General features: G+C 42.3%; 1 long non-coding RNA gene across 1 annotated transcript in view; it reads left to right on the forward strand.

Annotated features, from left to right (window-relative positions):
• LOC135101194 (uncharacterized) overlaps positions 1–8,008 on the forward strand; it is a 53,705-nt gene extending 45,697 nt beyond the window's left edge. The window contains exon 3 of the long non-coding RNA XR_010269143.1: positions 7,022–8,008. This is a non-coding gene — a long non-coding RNA (uncharacterized LOC135101194). The remainder of the gene's footprint in view (positions 1–7,021) is intronic.
• Positions 8,009–10,000: the final 1,992 nt, after the last annotated feature.

Here is a 10,000-nt window from a genome sequence, read left to right on the forward strand (position 1 = left end):
TTTCTTCTTGTTTTTCTTGTTCTTCTTGTCTTTTTCATTGTTGTTATTTTTGTTGTTTTTGTTGTTTTTGTTGTTTTTGTTGTTGCGTTTGTTCCTCCTCCTCCTCCTCCTCCTCCTCCTCCTCCTCTTCCTCCTCGTAACTGTTTTGCTTATTTTTTCCTTCTCTCACTCTACATCTTTCTCTTTGTTCGTTTCTTCTTTCTTCTTTCTTATTCTTCTTCTTTATTTATATTCCTTTGGTGTTATTTATGTTTGTTTTGTCAAGTCTCCTTCCTTCCTTCTCTTTATTTTGGCCTAACTGTTCTCTCTCTCTCTCTCTCTCTCTCTCTCTCTCTCTCTCTCTCTCTCTCTCTCTCTCTCTCTCTCTCTCTCTCTCTCTCTCTCTCTCTCATCAGCACCATCATCATCATCATCACTATTCCTCCTTATTTATCTCTCTCATTCAGCTCTCCTTAACACTACCGTTCCTCCTCTTCCTCCTCCTCCTCCACACATTCCCTGGTCGGCCCCGTGTAAGGAAGGCCGCGGGAGAGAACGAGAGGAGCTGTTTCTGGGCGATGGAGGGATATATTCATAAGATAAAGTGGCATTTATGGGCTGTAGCGCTGGCTTAGGTTGACTCCCGGCTTGGCGGTGGAGGTGGTGGTGGTGGTGGTGGTGGTAGTGGTGGCGGTGAGGCTCCCAGCGACTCTCAACCTGGTGCTCTGTCTTCTTTATGGGCCGGGAATGAGGTGATCACGCTGCCCGGATTCACTCTGAACAAATTACTACATTCTCTGTGATTTGGGAACGACCGGGTTTATGTGGCGTAGGGAAAATGTGTGTGTGTGTGTGTGTGTGTGTGTGTGTGTGTGTGTGTGGTGATATTTTTAAAAGTTTTTGGTTTAAGAGTTTGTGTGTGTGTCTGTGTCTGGTTAGTTTGGTTCGTTTTGTTTCAGTGGCGGATTCAGGATTGCATGTTTGTGTCTCTGCTGAGGTTAGTTAGCTAACAGAGGGTGGTGGTGGTGGTGATGGTGGTGGTGGTGGTGGTGGATTGAGTAGATCTTTTGTGTACGAGTTCAAGTTTGTAATAAACACACACACACACACACACACACACACACACACACACACACACACACACACACACACACACACACACACACACGCGCGCGCGCGCGCCTCATATTTTTCTCTCTCTCTCTCTCTCTCTCTCTCTCTCTCTCTCTCTCTCTCTCTCTCTCTCTCTCTCTCTCTCTCTCTCTCTCTCTCTCTCTCTCTCCTTCGTGCCTCTTCCTGCCTTTCCTGTCTCTCTCTCTCTCTCTCTCTCTCTCTCTCTCTCTCTCTCTCTCTCTCTCTCTCTCTCTCTCTCTCTCTCTCTCTCTCTCTCCGTCCCAACTAAATAAATATATATAAAAGCCAGAAAAGCAACTCACCAAGCTGGACATAATGGAGTGACTCACGAAAGAGAGAGAAGAGAAGAGAAGAGAAGAGAAGAGAAAAAAAAAGTTTCATGCATCATTATAGGTGAAGGCTGATAGGCAAAGTTGGTGCGGTACACAGCGATCGAATCACTAAAGTATCTGTTTAGTGTCATGACCCGCATGCAGTTTATGGGCCGCACTGAACAAGCGGAGTCGGAGTCGGGCTCATTACCGCCGGCTGGAGGAGGAGGAACAGCAGCAGGAGGAAGAGGAGGGGCAGCAAGAGGAGCAGCAGGAGATATGTGTGGGGTGGGTGCAGTAGAAGAAAAGTCCGGGTTTAAATATGAGATGGTAGAGAAGACAAAAATAGAGATGTTTTAATAGTAAGGATGTTAGAGTGATGATGATGATGATGCATGTGAAGATACAGGAACTAGAATCTGAAGATTAAGATTAAAGAAGATTAAAAAGGAAGGGAATAGAGAAAAGAGAGATAACGTGACAATTGAAAAATTGCGAAAATAATTATGTAAGAGTGAAGACGTCAGTGTGATGATGATAAATATGTACATACAGGAAATATAATCTAAAAGAGATTAAGGAGGAGAGAAGCAAAGAAAAAGAGAATATGACAACTGAGAGATGGCAGAAAGGACAAAAATAAAGCTGCACTAAAGAGTAAAGATGTTAGTGTGACAGTAAAATTTAAGACACAGGAAATAGAACTTAAATACAAGTAAAACTATCACGGAGGAAAGGAACAGAAAGAAGAGAGAGAGAATATGACAATTAAGAAAAGTTAGAGAAAGCAAAATTGAAGACGTAGTAAGAGTAAAGATGTTGGATTGAGGATGATAAATATGAAGGTACAGGAAATAGAATCTGGAAACAAGTAGAAGAGATTATTAAGGAAAGGAACGGAGAAAGGAGAGAAATAGAATATGACAACTTGATCACCGATAGGGAATCAAGAATAACGATTTAAAACCAGACTATAGAAAGTTAAGATCTGTGGTAATAAAGAGGATTTCATGACTACGCTGGAACACACACACACACACACACACACACACACACACACACACACACACACACACACACACACACACACACACACACACACACTTGCTCGTGCATTAGGTACAAATAAGACGAAATAATGTTGCCTGGCCGATGCAAGACAAACCTGCGTTGAATAAAATGAGAAGGCAAAAGAAAATATATACGTTGGCGGGAAAATATTTATATCAGGATGAAAGCTGCACGAGAGAGCAAGACAATGGCGCAGGAACAATGGGGGACGAATATTAGGAAGACGTTATGAGGAGGGAAGCGGCGTGAGGGCGGTGGCGTGAGGGAGGAGAGGAGGGAGGTTCTCTGGAAAGTATGTCATTTGTACCTCTTTGCTGACACTTTTTTTTATGCTTTACACGGCACGGAGGTTGGCAGGTGAGGAACATCCCTCCAGGCCATGGCGGGAAGCAGTGCACGGCGTGGTGTGAGGGCCCGAGCTGTGCAGTACAGTGTTGTCCTCCTTGTTGTACTGAAGTTTTTTTGATGACGAAATGGAATGCAATCGTCCCAGCCAGCGTGCCTCCTTCCAGGTCACACAGGGATGCGGCGCGTGAAGTACCGGTGCCTGAAGAATGGATGGAAAAGTAAAAATAAAGTAAAAATCTTAAATTGTTGCACGTTTCTGTTATACGGCGATGTATAACCAGGAAACGCATGTGCTATGGCGCAATACACGCACACACACACACACACCACACACACACACACACACACACACACACACACACACCACACACACACACACACACACACCTTTTCCAGGCAAGCGTTCACGGAGTGGCCGGGTTTGTAATAAAGACAGAAGAGTGTGATAAGGGGCGCGTCTCCGGTCCCACGGCACCGCCTCCATCTTCCTCAGGTCCTGGAGCGCACCGAGTTTGTCTCTAATCATCTTTACGAGTGGCGTGGCCCAAGATTCAGGGGAAGATACTAGAAATAAATATGACTGCTCGACAAATTGCATGTTAGTAGGAGAAAGAGAAGGAGACAGAGAACAAAGACGGCTCTGTCTGGGATGACTTGTGGGACAAAGAATAGATTCAGTGACTCATTTGTTACCATTACATGAAAATATTTCCAATTACCGAAAGAAACATGCTTTTTGTGGCACGCAAATTGGACCTTTCCAGGCGCATTGAAAGCTGCCAAAACTTACCGGAAAATTTATGCTCCGTTCCCAAGAAAAGAATATTAGAAAAGTTCCGATCAGTGTATACATTTTTTTCGTACATACATGCACTCATGTATGTATGTATGTGTGTATGTATAGAGACAAGTCCTGTGATGCATGATGGAGGAAAGGAAGAGAGTAAATCAGCTTTATCTATTCTCAGATTAGATAACACGAACAAAGGACAAAACGACACCAATAAGTGAATCTTCTCGCGCCAGGATTGCATTGTTAATTTAGCATCATCATCATCGTCGTCATCATCATTATCATCATCATCAGCAACAGCAGCAGTAGTAGTAGTTGTAGTAGTTCATCGCCGTCGTTGTAGAGGTAATAGTAGTAGTAGTAGTAGTAGTAGTAGTAGTAGGAGGAGGAGGAGGAGGAGGAGGAGGAGCAGGAGAAGGAGAAGGAGGAGGAGTAATTACCGTTGTTACTAGCACATGGGCATCAACACACACACACACACACACACACACCCACACACACACACACACTCCCTCCCCACCCACCCAAACACCTTCCTCACACACACACACCCACACACACACACACACAACCCCAGCATCATCTCAAGAGCAAACCCATTCACAGACACCTCAACTCCTCACCACAGACTTTGATCACAATTCTATACGTTTATCCCTTCAAGCCCCTTTCCCTTTGCCTCCCGCGGCTCGTGGGGGGCAGGAGGCGGCGGGGCAGGCCAGATGGACGCCCCCGATAGAGCCTTTAACAAACTACCCGCCGGCTCATTCAGTATACGAAAACGATAAATTGCGTAAATCCTATAAATTTTTGGGCCGGCCTAACAACCCGGCGCGCCCCGACAGTACAAGTCGGGGTGTCATCGCCGCCAGCATCATTGAGCTTTATGGGAGCCTTCTGCAGGAGGAGGAGGAGGAGGAAGAGGAGGAGGAGATGGTGGTGGGAGGAGATAGTGATGGGGGAAGAGGATAAAGAGGAATAGTAGAATGCAGATGAAGAACGAAAAGGAGAGGGGAAGTGAAGAGAGGAAAGGAGTAAAAATGTTGAAAATGAAAATTGAAAAAGGAGGAGGAGAGGATAAAGGGAGAAAAAAAGAAAAAAATCTAAGGTGCTGATAATGATGAAGGAAAAGAAGAGGAGGAAAGTGAGGAAAGGAAATGAGTAAATATGTTAAGAGTGTAAAACGTAAAAAAAAAATAAAGAAAAGATGAAAGAAACGAAGATTCCAATACGAACAAAAAGAACGGAGGAGGAACGAAGAGAGGAAAGAAGTGAAGATGTTCAGAGTGAAGAACAAAATTGGAAGAAAAAATTGGACAAATGAGAGAAGCAAAGAAAAAAAAATAATGAAGAGAAAAAAGACAAAAAAAAAAAGGTTACTTATGACGGGCAAAAAAGAATGGAGTAAAAATAAATAAAGGAAAATAGTAAAGATTTTAACAATACAAAAATAAGGAAGGAGAAAGAAAAAAGAAAGAAGCAAAAAATGTTAATAATGAACGAAAGAAAAAAAGAGGTAGAATAAAAAAGTGAACAGAGGAAAAAAAAAAGCAAAGAATTAACGATGAACAAACGCAAACGTGTGATGACGTAACATAATTGGAGAGGAAGATGTTACGAATATTTCTCTTTATGTTACGATACGTGGTTCAGGTGACGCCAGGTAGAGGTATTGTCGGGTACAGGAAGCCAGGTACACGTGACGCCGGGGGCAGCATCGGTAAAAATAGTGCAAAAAATACTTGAAAACTAAAAAAAAAAAGAAAAAAAAAGACTGATAAAGATGATTAGTTGGTAAGAAAAAAAAGGAATAACAAAACTGCGAAAGAGATGAAAACAGTAAAACAACAATAGGAAAAGAATCACCGAAAGAAAATCACACTCAACTGAAAAAAAAAAAAATAGGAAAAATGTAAAAATAAAAGCCTTAAGATATAATGAAGGTCGAGAACAAAACAGCGAAAAGAAAAAAAATTAAAAGAACGTAAAATGAAAATAATAAAGCATTAACAAAAATAGAATACTGAAAGATAGTACACCCAACTAAAAATAAATCTATAAAGAAACTAAAAAAAAAAAAAATACGAAGGTCGTGCACAGTTCAATCCACGTGGCACTTTTTACATAAATTGTAATACACTTTCTATACACTTTAGCTGTAACAGATAGACTCGCCAGCCACATCACTCATATATTTACCAAACCAGTCCAACCAGTCTCATATGAAGATTACGATTTTTTACTTCCAACTCAGTGCGGGAGAAAGAAATGTTCCTACTTGATTCAGAGCCTTGGTATACGTATCATCTCAAGGGATTATTGTACTAGAATATTTATATGTATATTTCAGAGCATCAGTTGTGGGGAACAGAATTGGTGATGCAAAGAAACTAGTGGTACGTGATTGTTCCTTTGTGAAGAATCATGTACCTGACGCTTCTAAAAGTATTGAAGGAAGATAGACATGACAATGAAACGAAAAAAAAAAAGTATGTTATTTGGAGATAAATAAGTAGATTGGTGGATAAATAGGAAGTTAGGTAGGTAGATAGATTGATAGATGAAAAGGGTAGATAGATAGGAAGAGAGAGAGAGAAAGAGAGAGAGAGAGAGAGAGAGAGAGAGAGAGAGAGAGAGAGAGAGAGAGAGAGAGAGAGAGAGAGAGAGAGAGAGAATCATTCAGACAAAAAGAAAAAAAAAATCCCCACTGAAAACTGAAGGAACATTAGAAAGAAGAAAATCAGAATAACACTCTTATAAAGGTCTTGCTTCCCGACAGACGCCAGGCCAGCTGAGGTGACCGATTCTCGAACACCGTCGCTTTCATTCACAGTTTTTAATCTTCAACACGCTATGCCCACTTCATCAACCTACCAGCATCTGTCGTCTGTCCCAGCTCGCCTTGCCGTCCACGTCACCACCACCACCAGCATGTCATCTGTACTCCATCCCATCCCACTCACACAGCCACTCAGTCAATTCTTGTCCGTACATTGTCGCTCATCAGTCTCTCTCGCCCCGTCGTGGTAGCCAACACATACTGGTGTACTACTACTACTACTACTACTACTACTACTACTACTACTACTACTACTACTACTAATGCTAATACTACTACCACCAACTTTAAAGAAATGCAATACCAATAAATCAGTCAACTATTTTAAGGAATCATTGGTCAATTAAATACTAAATGAAATAAAAAATGACTTGGAACAACATAAGGAAAGACAAACATACACACACACACACACACACACACACACACACACACACACACACACACACACACACACACACACACGGAGCCACCAGCAATATACATACCCTAATGATAATCTTATCCTGCCCAGTACATAATAAACCTGTTTCCCTCACAAAATAGGAAAGCACAAGGCTGTACTTGGCCACTTGATGGGAGACGAGCGAGCGAGTGAGGAGAGGCGAGGTGAGGCGAGACGAGGAGAGGAGAGGAGAGGAGAAGAGAGGAAAAGGATGGGGAAGGAAGCACTAACCACTAAAAGCTCGACAGATAAGATGGATTTATCCTTCGTCCTGTCAACAAGAGGTGATGCACAATGGCTGGGTAGACAGTAACGACCCAATATCATGTGTGTAGCGGCAAAGATAATCACGGCAGCCATCACCTCCAGCCGGGGCAGTTTCCACGCAGGCCCACCAGGAGAAGGCTGCAAATGACGGCGTCCCAAGGGTCTCATCCCTCACCACGAGTCCCGAGGTGTCTGTGATGACCACTCAGAGGAGCAAGATAATGGAGATAGACAATATCTTCTTAGTGCGCCCCGAGCGTGATTGCATCTTCCCTCATGAAAGTCTAAGGATTTTTTTTTTTTTTGTCTCAGCGACTTGAATATAAAGACTGATGATCTAAAGCTTATAAAAGTCTTGGTGTGGTGCTCAGTCTGGGTGTTTATTTTTCGTATACTTTGCCATTAGAAAAGTGGTCATTAGAAAAGCGGTCATTAGGAGAAGTGTTCATTGGAGAAAGTGATCCATTAATTATCATGTGATCAGCTCGGCCGAAGTCTCTTGTTAATTTCAGGACATAAGAGCACGAGGGAAGCTGCAAGAAACCATCAGGCCAACACATGGAGGTCCGTGTGTAATACATATCTACTTCTATCCACCTACCATCGCTATCCATATGTCTCATCTTATTTCAAAGCTTCCTATTCTCATTATGACCAAACACCCAAGAATAAACTGACTGGAGGGTCGCTGCTTTATCCTTGACCGCATCTTAAGACGATCACAAACGATACCCTTTCAGATAAATAAAAGAATAGCATCTTCAGGATCATTGAGTTCACTATCACTTAAATTCGACATTAAATAAAACAAGATCTGCCAATCCAACACTTACTATTACCCTTTTGGTCGCCTTTTCAATCTTTAACGCGTTCAGTTTTCTGCGTCTTCCTCAGTCACACCCATTACAAGTATGTCTTTCACTTCATTCATAAACCTTCTCTTAGACTTCCCTCTCTTTCTCCTGTGGGCAAAATCCATCACCAGCATCCATCTCCCCACATACTCCTGGTCGTCTCTCCTGACACGCCCAGATCGCTTAAGTCTCTTTCCTCTAGCTTTGTACCCAAACCGACGTGCTTGTGTTGTGCCTATAATGTATCGTAGGGAAAAGACAGTGAGAGAAAAGTACTTAATAAAGATCAACCCGACGTGCATTGTTCGTAGATAACCGGGAACAACAATAGGAGTGAATATTGCAAAAATGTATGCACGAAATAGCAAGATGCATTGATTTTTTAACGTGTCAAGGTGACTCGTCAGGAGCACAGAATATAAAAGAAAGAGAGAGAGAGAGAGAGAGAGAGAGAGAGAGAGAGAGAGAGAGAGAGAGAGAGAGAGAGAGAGAGAGAGAGAGAGAGAGAGAGAGAGAGAGAGAGAGAGAGAGAGAGAGAGACTTTATTTCCCGCTCCCAAAGGAGAGTTTCCAAAAGGCTGGTTAATTTAGTTCCAGAGTGTCTTGGCGCTGCACTTTTGAAACGGTTCAAGTCGCCGGATTTATAGATAAGTACATAATACACATAAAACATACATACATACATACATACATACATACATACATTGACATGTAAATAAATTGATTAGTAGATAATCAGATAGATAGATGGACAGATTAACAAGTAGCCAGATAGATAGGTGCGCAGATAGACACACAGATGAATACATACACAAACACAAATGTATGCACCCAAATACTTACATACGTACATAACCATACACATATAGGGGTACATAGACATAGATAGACAGATAAGTAAATAAGTAAACAGATACATATCACTGCAGTAAGTAGCGTGCACACATTTTCGTCTCCTGAACACCTCAAACAAACAGCGAGGCACCCCAGGCGAGGGTAAGCCAGCAGGCGGCGGTGGCCCGACGCAGCTCAGTGAAGTGTTAGCGGCGTGACGGGCGGTGAGCGGCCGTGGAGACTCCGGGAATCAATTCGTTCCGCTGCTCCGCCCAGTCCATTGGGAGCGCCGCGGCACACGAGAGAGGAGTGGACTTTTTTTTTTTTTTTTTTGAAGGGATAAGGAGCAGAGGGTGCAGAGTGCTGGTTCGCGGTTCACTGGCGGGGCGTCCGGGATGCATTGTGTCTTGTTTAACCTTTTCACTGTTAGACAAATATTTTCCCATGTCCACTTACTTATGTACTGCAGGGGTAAATCGTGTGCTCATTAACCACTTCAAGGATAGACAAGTAATTTCTTATATCTATCTAATACTTTTTTTTATTTGTTTATTTATTTTTTACACACTTATGTACTACGGGAAGTGAATCGTGTTTTGTTTAGCATTTTCACTCCTAGACGAATGTTTTCCTATGTTCACTTACGACTTCTTACACACTTTCTTGTTCATTAAAGTCACTTACATAATTTTGTAGCTTAGGAAAGACAAACAATAACCACCTACTGTTTTTCTTTTTTGTTCTGCGTCTATGCAAACATTTTTACAGTGTTCTCAGTGTTGACAAAGGAAGACCATAGCAGTGAAACGACTAATTTGGAAATTGTTGCTCATTTTCTGTCCACATCGCTGCTCTGCTTACCGGGTCGCGTGTCTCAGCTGTGTTACCTTTCTGCCCGGCGTTTCTTGCCAGCTAATTGCCTCTCGAGACTTTCAGTACAAGATAGCTATTATTCACTGATGCACAGCGAGGTAAAGGACATAATGGAGAGCGCACATCACACTGTCGGGGATAACTCATAAACCTGGAGGGACATTTAAGGCTAAAGTAGTAAAATAAGTAGTAGTTATTGATAAGGAGGAGATGAAGGAAAATAAGAGTAAGACAGGACACTCATCACACCGTC

The sequence above is a fragment of the Scylla paramamosain genome, chromosome 6 (assembly GCF_035594125.1).
Source record: "Scylla paramamosain isolate STU-SP2022 chromosome 6, ASM3559412v1, whole genome shotgun sequence".
In the NCBI taxonomy this organism is placed as follows: domain Eukaryota; kingdom Metazoa; phylum Arthropoda; class Malacostraca; order Decapoda; family Portunidae; genus Scylla; species Scylla paramamosain.